This window comes from Cervus elaphus, chromosome 27 (genome assembly GCF_910594005.1).
Source record: "Cervus elaphus chromosome 27, mCerEla1.1, whole genome shotgun sequence".
Lineage (NCBI taxonomy): Eukaryota > Metazoa > Chordata > Mammalia > Artiodactyla > Cervidae > Cervus > Cervus elaphus.
In genome coordinates this window covers 46101489-46111847 of record NC_057841.1, presented here as the reverse complement: position 1 = coordinate 46111847, position 10359 = coordinate 46101489, and the positions used below count along the sequence as shown (strand labels likewise).

General features: G+C 47.7%; 1 non-coding gene across 1 annotated transcript; it reads right to left on the bottom strand.

Annotated features, from left to right (window-relative positions):
- Positions 1–206: 206 nt before the first annotated feature.
- Positions 207–313, bottom strand: LOC122685130. Its single transcript, XR_006338294.1, has one exon. It is a non-coding gene; the product is annotated as a U6 spliceosomal RNA (small nuclear RNA).
- Between the last annotated feature and the right edge of the window lie 10046 nt (positions 314–10359).

Below are 10359 nucleotides of genomic sequence, written 5' to 3'. Positions count from 1 at the left end.
TGGCCCTGGGGTGGGGAGTGTTGCGGAGGAGCGAGGGACCCAGGACAGGACTTTGTCTGAGGGTTGGTGATGAGGGGCGGGGTGGTTGGGGGTCGGGGATCACAGCCCCTCTCCGCTAGCACAGCACTTCTCTATGTTCTCCTCTAGGAATTTTATAGTTTCGGTCTTACATTTAGATCTTTAATCCATTTTGAGTTTATTTTTGTAAAAATATGGAACGCTTCACGAATTTGCGTGTCATCCTTGCGCGGGGGCCATGCTAATCTTCTCTGTATCATTCCAATTTTAGTATATGTGCTGCCGAAGCAAGCACACAGCACTTCTCAAGGAGGCTGGAGGGCTGGGGTCCACAGCGGTGCCAACATGGGTCTGCATGACTCCGAATCACCTCAGTCCATATGCGTGGCCCCACGTGGCCCATCTGGGATGAATGCTACTTTGGTCACAGCCCTGAGGGCAGAGGGCTGACCCCCAAAGTGGTGGCCTCCGCCCCACTTCAGGCTCCATGCTCCTCTGGAGGCCTCTGCTCCCCAACCCTGGTGTGACCTCCGCTGATTACCAGCCTCTCTTCTCCACTCACCATGAGGATTCTCGCTTTATCTGATCAGTTTCAAGTCCTTCAGCAGGAGCTTCTCCACATCGTGCACCACCACCACCCCCACACACATACCAGCTGGTGGGGAGGCCAAGGTGGGGTCCACCGTGAAGCAGATCCCATTCTGAGAGGGCCACGATTATAGCTTAGAGAACAAGAAAAGAGGGCTGGTGGTTGTCCTGCTTTGTGGAGTAAGATTCCGAAGAGTATCTTCACCCCTAGAAGATGAAGCTTCACCTGAATCCTCCTGTACACCCTGAGGAACCTGCTCAGAATGTGTAGGGGGGTGAACATCAGCAGAGTGCAGGGGCTCCACAGAAGCCAGGGTGCAGACCCCCCTGAGCGAACCCCACCTGGAAGCATGGACAGGCCCCTGGCATTGCGCATGGTCACCACGAGGGTTAGTGAAAGTCACTCAGTTGTGTCCAACTCTTTGTGACTCCATGGACTATATAGAGTTCATGGAATTCTCCAGGCCAGAATACTGGAGTGGGTAGTTTTTCCCTTCTCCAGGGGATCTTCCCAACCCAGGGATCAAACCCAGGACTCCCACATTGCAGGCAGATTCTTTACTAGCTAATCCACAAGGGAAGCCCATGAATACTGGAGTGGGTAGCCTATCCTCCTCCAGCGGATCTTCCCGACCCAGGAATCAAACTGGGGTCTCCTGCATTGCAGGTGGATTCTTTACCAACTGAGCTATCAGGGAAGCCCCCACCATGAGGGTGCTCTCTCTCAAATGGGAGTCGGGTGGCCACAGAGAATCTTCATGTGCACTAATGGATGGTGAACAGGTGCGCACTGCATCTCTTCTCTGGCCACTATTCCAAATCTTTATCAATACATCCATTTACATCACACAGCCCTGTGAATTTTGTGATATATTCCTAAAGCAAGCTGTGCATACATTTGTTTTCAGACAAGTTGTGTCCATTTGTCTAGGGTGCCACAGGTCCTGGATTTTCACGGCCAGTTTGTATTTCCAGGTTTCTGGACTTCAGTCACAGAGGGAAGGGAATTAGGACCACATCTCTGTGGTAACACGCATTGTTTTACTGCTAGTTTGCAATAGTGAAAGGCTGGAAACAATCTAAATGCCTAATAGTAGAGGACTGGTTCAATAAATTGTAGTGGGACATTTCAATGGAACTCTCAACCACAAATTGGCACTTGCCATCTACCTCAACAAGGATTAAATCATGTGCTGCTGCAGCTGCTGACCTTCAACATCCACTGAAAGGAGTTCAGGGTGAAGAGCAGAAATGAGGCACTCTGTGCTCAGAGGAGAAAAAAACTGCAGGACTGGTCCTCAGATAGATTTTTGAAGAGCTGACTTTATGAGTCCAATTCTTGTAACTCCTCATATCTAGAAAAGCACTAAAATCCTTCAAGGTGACAACTGTTCCTTGTGATTAGCAGTCTTCACGAGACTAAGAAAAACCTTCTGGAAAAATATGTGCTTGATTGCATGTATTCCCCCTTCATCAGAATCACATCTATACTGACCTTCCCCCCTGCTTCTTTGGAGCAGTTTCTCAGAGCTACTGTGAGGGGCTATCTCCTGGGCAACAATCTTCATTTTGCCCCAAATAAAAGTTAATTCACAACTTTCACATTATATACTCTTTTTTTTTTTAAGTTGACAGAACTATGAAAATGAAACTGAAGGTCAGCCGTTCTATTTCTCAGTTTAAATTAAGGGGGTTTACTTTGTTTTCACGAGACTCAGCATAAGGCAATTTGATGACCAAAACGTTCCTTCTGGCGTCAGCAGAAGGACAGGTGTCCTACCTGCCCTCCACTACAGAGATGCCCGCTCAGCGGAATGAAGGGAGGAGGGGTCGTGTTGGGTCTACTTTACCACAGTAAAAAAGATAACAAAAAAACCCCAGACCAATAAGACAAATACCCCTGTACCTATCACCTGTAATGAATAAATATAAATAATTGTGTCATATTTTACTCAACCTAAGTTTTAAAAGTAAAATATTACCAATTTAAAAAGTGATACAAGGCTTCCCCTGTGGCTCAGTGGCAAAGAATCTGCCTTGTGATGCAAGGGACACCAGTTCCATCCCTGGTCTGGGGAGATCCCTCATGCCGAAGAGCAACTAAGTCTGTGCACCACAACTCAAGTTTGTGCTCTGGAGCCCGGGAGCCAAAACTCTTGAAGCCTGAGAGCCCTGGAGCCCATGCTCCACAACAAGAGAAACCACAGCAATGAGAAGCCCAAGCACCACAACTAGAGAGTAGCCTCTGCTAGCCACAATTAGAGAAAAGCCTGAGCAGCAGCAAAGACCCAGCACACCCCAAATAAATGAATAAATAAGTAAATAAAAATTTAAAAAGTGATACAGAAGTCTTAATTTCAGTTAGGGCCCAAGAAAAAATATATATGCAAGTAATTCCTACATCCTGAAGTCAGAGAAGGAGGACCCACAGAGAGAATCAGAAGTACTCTGATTCACTTGGATGAGCAGCTCAGACAGCAAGCGAGTATGGGGGCCGTGAAGATGGATCCCAGAGAGCTGTACTGTGATGGGGAGGCAAGAGCCTGGGAAGCACAGTAAGAGCTCACTTCCAATCCCTTTCTTGGCCAATGTGCAGGTGAACAGCCAGGTAACAAGCGCTGGAATCCATCCATTGCTCAGTCCTCACTGTGTTGGGTGAGATGCATATGGTTGGGTTCCTAACTAAGTTAAGTTTACACTTGTCCACCTTTCCCTGCCAATATCCTGCTGGTTTTTGATGAAGACCACCACCCTCTATCCCTGATGTCCTTTCTGATGGTGCTACTCTCCACAACTCCTCCTAGGATTGCTCCTAACTTTTTTCTTGATGGGTTGGGGCAGTTTCAGAGACTTCTCCCCGTGACTCTTATTCTACACATCAGGAAATCCTTATAAGGGTTCTGCCAACTACTATGTAAAATCCCAACTATGCACATGGGAGCTGGGAAATAACCATGGGCAGGCCAAGGACCTGGCAGCGCTGTAGGGTGTTCTTGGACCAGAACTCCACTTGTCACCTGCCTTCATAAGTCCAGCTCTTACTGCAGGAACATAATACTGTTTCAGGTCAACCCAGATTCTCTACCCATTTCCCTGGGTCATCGTTACCTACCCTGTAGTGGGGTTGCAGCATCCTTCATCAAAGGGAACTGGCACCTTCCCTTCAGTCACTGAGCTTTCACTTCTGTGAACTGATTTGGCTTTGGACGGTGAATGAGAGACTGCGATTTTCCATTGCCATGACTCATTTCAAACTTCAGCCTTCCAACACTTGGACCCTACTTGGTCAGCTGCCATCTCTCTCACCCCAGAGTGGAGCACCTGGATCTATTGGTCATCAGCACATTACTTCAAAGGTGGAGGAACTTCCTCTAGTGCTGCTGCCCCTGCGTCCCCCCAACCCACGCTCTTCCAGGACCCCACCATCCCCATCTCCAGCACCTTCTTCTGGTCAGCTCTGGCCCACACAGGATGTGTCCTGCCCATCTCTCAGAGATGCCATGCCCCGCTCCCCAGCGCACTCCTTGTGCTTTATGAAGGGAATGTCCACTGAGTTCTCCAAAGGAGCAAGGCCAGGCAGTGGGGTCACCGCTTGCACAGAGGGTTCCATTCTGAAGTCCGTGCTCCCTGAGCTTTTCCAGTGCTTTGCAAGGAAGTTCAAACCTCACCCCATTCACTGTGGATCATAGTTCTGTCTGCACTTCAGGAAGTTCTCCTGGCAGTGAACGAAGAGGGATGCAAGTGCCCCTGCCAGGACTCCCATGTCAGCAGAGTGCATTTCTGTATTGATACATTCTCCTCGCCTCATCCTCAAAGGTCTGTCCTTCTCTACTCAACACCTTAAGATTTACAACTGCCCATTTCCTTCTCCTTCCATTCAGTGCTTGTGAGCCAAGCCCTACGATTCTTTTGATTGTATAAGCTTTCTTCCTGGAGCGTGACCTGTTTTCTCAACTAAAGGGCACTGAGAGCGGTCAGGAGGTAACACGTGGTGGTGGTGGGGAATCTGGCGAAGTAGAAGCATCATCGTGGAACAGCTCTTCAGGTGAGTCTAGCAAGACGCTTAGCACTCCAGGGAGCATGATAGAGAGGTCCCAAAGAACCTGGACTCTCAGATGCTATTTGGGAACCATCCATTTGGGCTGCCAGAACCAAAATCCCATAGACAGGGTAGCCCAAATGTTTATTTCTCACAGTTCTAGAGGCTGAGAAGTTCAAGATCAAATGCCAGCAGATGTAGTGTCTGATGAGAACCAGCATCCTGGTGCATAGTTGTGTGTCTTTTGTCTTCTTGCCGCCCCCACCCCCCCATGTGAAGAAAGAGAGCAGCAGAACCTGCTGGGGTTTCTTCTAATGAGGCTTCACCATCATGATGAGTCATCTCCCAAAGGCCCCACCTCCATCTCAACATACAGATGTGGGGGGAAGCAGATGCCTATGCAGTCCACAGCAGGGCCACATGCACTCTGATGAGAACCTCTAGAAGCTTCTTCAGCTCATGACACATGGGGAGCTGGCAGTTAACACCCTAACCTCCTCACCCTTCAGTCTGGATAACTCAGCAGTAGTTCTGGACTTCCTCTCAGAGTTATCCAGTGGGACCAGGCCCGGTTGCCTACAGTGGTGGTGGGCTGTCAACAAACCTTTCACTGCTTCCTTCCTTGCTTCCTGTTCCTGCCTCCCTTCCAGTGTCCTTCACCAGGGTTCCTGGCATCACCCACTGTGGAACATACTTGCACTCAAATCTCCCTCCCAGGGCTTGCTTCTGGGAAAATCGAATGGAGTAAGAGTCATTCCTTTCTACCCAATAATTCCAATTCTGAGTATTTACCCAATGGAAATATGCCTTAAAAAAGAGGGAGGAGTTGAATCCAAAAAGGATATTGCAGCATTTTCGTATGATGGGAAAATTTGAAACAATCTAAATGTCCAGCAAAGATCCATTTAGTCACATTTATTTTTCATCTACCGTGTACCAGGTACCATGCTGAACTTGGGATTCCCAAATAGAACATCCCACAATTGGATGGGGCAAGAGACAAGGCAGGAAGATGATGAAACCTGAACTAAGGCAGTGGCAGTGGGGACAGACTGGAGTGCAGAGAGGTTCGTTCCTTAAGGAAGAATCAACAGAAGCAGGTGAATTGTTAGACACAGAAGAGAAAGGATGGGGAGACAGTGAGGGTGATGGGAAGCATGGTGGTGGGACAATTACTGCTTAGGAGACAATTAGGAGGTATTTTTATGACCACTGAAATTTGAGAAGAAGGAGCAATGTCTACAAAGTCCATGTCTACCTGAGTCCAGGTTTCCGGCTTCAGGGAATGGGAGACAGGAGACAGAATGTAGGTAGAAAACCAGGTCTCAACACTGAGGTCTTTTCATTTATTTACTTATTTTTAGCTGTGCTGGGTCTTTGTTGCTATGCAGGCTTTTCTCTAGTTGTGGTGCAAGCGCTTCTCCTTGTGCTGGCTTCTCTTGTGGAGCATGGGCTCTAGGCGCACAGCCTCAGTAGTTGCAGCTCCTGGGCTAACAAGGAACTCTAGAGCACAAGATCAAGGGTTCTGTCGCACAGGTTTAGTTGTTCTGGCACCACGTGGGATCTTCCTGGATTAGGGATCAAACCCATGTCTTCTGCATTGGCAGGCAGATTCTTTATCACTGAGCCACCAGGGAAGCCCAAAAATAAGGTCTTGAATCCAGATTTGATTGAGTTTGAAAAGCTTTACCAGATGGTTTTTGTTTAATCGATAAGTTGTGTCTGACTTTCGTGACCCTTTGGACTGTAGCCGGCCAGGCTCCTCTGTCCAAGTAATTATCCAGGCAAGAATATTGGAGTGGGTTGCTTTTTTCCTTCTCCAGAGGATCTTCTGACCCAGGGATTGAACTCGCGTCTTCTGCACTGCAGGTGGGTTCTTTACCACTGAGCCACCAGGTTGCTTTAAAATTATTTAACATCTGTAGACCCTCAAGCCACTTCACTATACAAGTCAGGCTCCTGGACTCCTGTCTACAAGAAGTTTCATTCAAAAGAAATGAAAATCCAACTGCATAAGCTTTGAAAAATACTTTACATCTTTCTTATCAGTTTTCTTCCAGGAGTTTTCACAGGATAGACCCCAGAAACATTCCCTGAAATCCTTTGTAGACATTGCTCCTTCTTCTCAAATTTGGGTGGTCATAAAAATGCTTCCTAATTGTCTCCTAAGCAGTAATTGTCCAACCACCGTGCTTCGCTCTCTGCTCACTTCCTCCTCTGCCCTCTGCACCCCCCATGTGTCTCACCACTGAAGATGCCATTAGAACCAGCAGCCAGTGGAGGCCACGCTGAGCCTCTCTAGGGAGGCTGAGGGTCCAGGGCAAGCTGTCTCCTCCATGGAATGAGGTAGATGGAACCATGTAGGGAATGTAGCTCATCTCTGTTCATTTTGTTGCTCACCGTCGATGCAGATGCTGCTGGTGTGAGAACTGCTTGCTACCTTAGAGTCCTAGCTGCACGCAGCAAATGAGGGCAAACCCACAGAAGGCAAGCACTGCACCCCCAGCCAGTGTTTGCCAGAGTTCCTGAGGGACCGTGTGGATCTGGTGACAAGAACTGCTGCTGTGAGGTCAAGATTTGATGAGCTGTTTGACCCCAAAAGCCATGGGGAATCCCAGGAGATATTATGCCTTTAATTTAGTCAATTTGAAGGATGGAACTTCGGAAACCAGGACACTTACATTGCGGGGCATTTCTGGAGGGAGAGTGTATGTATTCCTCAGTTATATTCTGTAAGGGTTTATTGGCTCCTTAATGTTCTGTGTTACAGTTTCTTCTTGGTCCAACAGCTTGCTGGTTTTCTCTGACCAGTGTTTTCATTATCTTACTTGTGTAAGGACACTTTAAAATACCCAAGTATTTTAGACCTCTCGGGTAGTTCTTTACCACTGAGCCACCAGGTTGCTTCAGTATTGTTTAACATCTGTGGACCCTCAAGTCACTTCACCATATAAGTCAGGCTCCTGGACTCCTGAAAAGCCCCTGGAGGAGAGCATGGCAACCCACTCCAGCATTGTAGCCTGGAGAATCTCCATGAACAGAGGAGCCTGGAGGGCTACAGTCCATGGGGTCGCAAAGACAGGACAGAGAGACTAAATGTCAATGTCAAGGACGCTTTAAAATAATGAAGTATTGGGGAGGAGCCAAGATGGCGGAGGAATAGGATGGGGAGACCACTTTCTCTCCTACAAATTCATCAAAAGAATAACTGAACGCAGAGCAAACTTCACAAAACAACTTCTGATTGCTAGCTGAGGTCATCAGGTGCCCAGAAAAGCAAGCCATAGTCTTCGAAAGGAGGTAGGACAAAATATAAAAGATAAAAAGAGAGACAAAAGAGCTAAGACCCGTCCTGGGAAGGGAGTCTTAATAGAGGAAGTTTCCAAACACCAGGAAACCCTCGCACTGGTGGGTCTGGGGGAACTGTTTGAATCTCAGAGGGCAACCTGACTGGGAGGGGAACAATAAATAAAACCCACAGATTACGTGCCTAAAAGCAGCTCCCAGCAGAAAAGTACCCCAGACACCCGCATCCGCCACCAGCAAGTGGGGGCTGAACGGAGAGGAGCCGGCGGCATTGCTCAGGGTAAGGACCGGGCCTGAGTGCCCTGAGGACAATCGGAGGGAGCTTTTGTGAGTTTTTGTGAGCTAAAGAGAGAGAGAAAATTAACCAGCCCGAACACACTGCAGGCCGTTCGCAGAACAAACGGACCGAGCAAGTCCAGAGAAGAGCTCACAGGCTGCAGACCGGCCCAGCCCCGCCGGAGACAGGGGGGAGGGGAAAGGGGCAGGCTTGGCCCCAAGGACCGCATCCCCTGCCGCACTGCAAACAGGCCTCCAGTTTCTAATCAAAGACCTCCTGAGATTCTGGATGGTCGACATCCGCCGGGAGGGTCGTGGCGAGACACAGGGCGCAGGCACCCGACCGGCGCGGGTGGGGACTGGGGCTGGGGACGCGGAGGGGAGAAGGCGCACGCACTGGACTGGTGCCGGTGGAAACTGAGACTCCGACCGCGGAGCGGAGAAGGCGCGCCGCACCCGGGGAGAGTGCGCCCGTCAAGCTCCTGGCTGCCTGAGCCGCTCTGACGGGGAAGGCACAAAAAGCAGGCGCAGCTTTTTGCTCCGCGCTTTTGTGGAACACCCGAGGGCTGGAACCGCGCGCAGCGCAGGGCACTCTCCATATAGAACAGCCGGGAACCTGAGCAGCATAGAGGGGAAAGCAGCGCCAGCCCCTCTCCGCAGCAGCACGACGGAACTAGCTACCTGAATAAGAGTCCACCTCCGCCCGCCTGTGTCAGGGTGGAAATTGGGCACTGAAGAGAGCGGCAAACAGAAGCCAAATAAACAAAGGGAACCGCTTCAGAAAGGACCGGTATAACAGATTAAAATCCCTGTAGATAACACCGACTACACTGGAAGGGGCCTGTAGATATCGAGAAGTGTAAGCTGGAACGAGGAGCTATCTGAAACTGAACCGAACCCACACTGACCGCAACAGCTCCAGAGAAATTCCTAGATATATTTTTACTTTTTTTTTTTTTTAAGTAAGAAAAAATTTTTTTTGTCTTTTTTATTTTTTCTTTTATTTTCTTTTAAAATTCCCTATTACTCCCCCATTACTCCTTAACTTTCATTTTCATATATTTTTACGATTTTTTTAATTAGGAAAAATTTTTTCTTCTTGTTTTTTTTTTTTCTTTTTCTTCTTTTTCTCTTCTATTTTCTATTTTTCTTTTTCTCTTATTTCCTTTTAAAGTCCTCTATTACTCCTCTACTACTCCTTAATTTTCATTTTAATTACACTATAACCTTACACACAAAAAAGCCCTATTTTTAAACTGAACTTCATATATATTTCAAAAATTTTTTTGTGTGTTTTGGTTTGTGTTTTTAATATAGTATTTTTAAGAGTCTAACCTCTACTCTAGATTTTTAATCTTTGTTTTTCAGTATATGATATAAATTGTGGACATTTAAGAATCCAATATTCAGTTCCCATTTTCATTCAGGAGTGTGTTGATTATTCTCTCCCAATCTTGACTCTCCGTTTTCTACCTCAGAACACCTCTATTTCCTCCTTTCCCCTTCTCTTCCCAATCCAATTCTGTGAATCTTTGTGGGTGTCTGGGCTACAGAGAACACTCTGGGAACAGACAACTGCGTAGATGTGTCTCTCTCCTCTTGAGCCCCCCTTTTTCTCCTCCTGCTCATCTCTATCTCCCTCCTCCCTCTCCTCTTCTTCGTGTAACTCTGTGAACCTCTCTGGGTGTCCCTAACGGGGGAGAATCTTTTCACCATTAACCTAGAAGTTTTATTATCAGTGCTGTATAGGTGGAGAAGTCTTGAGACTACTGGAAGAATAAAACTGAAATCCAGAGGCAGGAGACTTAAGCCCAAAACCTAAGAACACCAGAAAACTCCTGACTACATGGAACTTTAAGTAATAAGTGACTGTCCAAAAGCCTCCATACCTACACTGAAACCACCACCACCCAAGAGCCAATAAGTTTTAGAGCAAGACATACCACGCCAATTCTCCAGCAACAAAGGAACATAGCCCTGAACGTCAACATACAGGCTGCCCAAGGTCACATGTAACACATAGACCCATCTCAAAACTCATTACTGGGCACTCCATTGCACTCCAAATAGAAGAAATCAAGTTCCACACACCAGAACACCGATGCAAGCTTCCCTAACCAGGAAACCTTGAC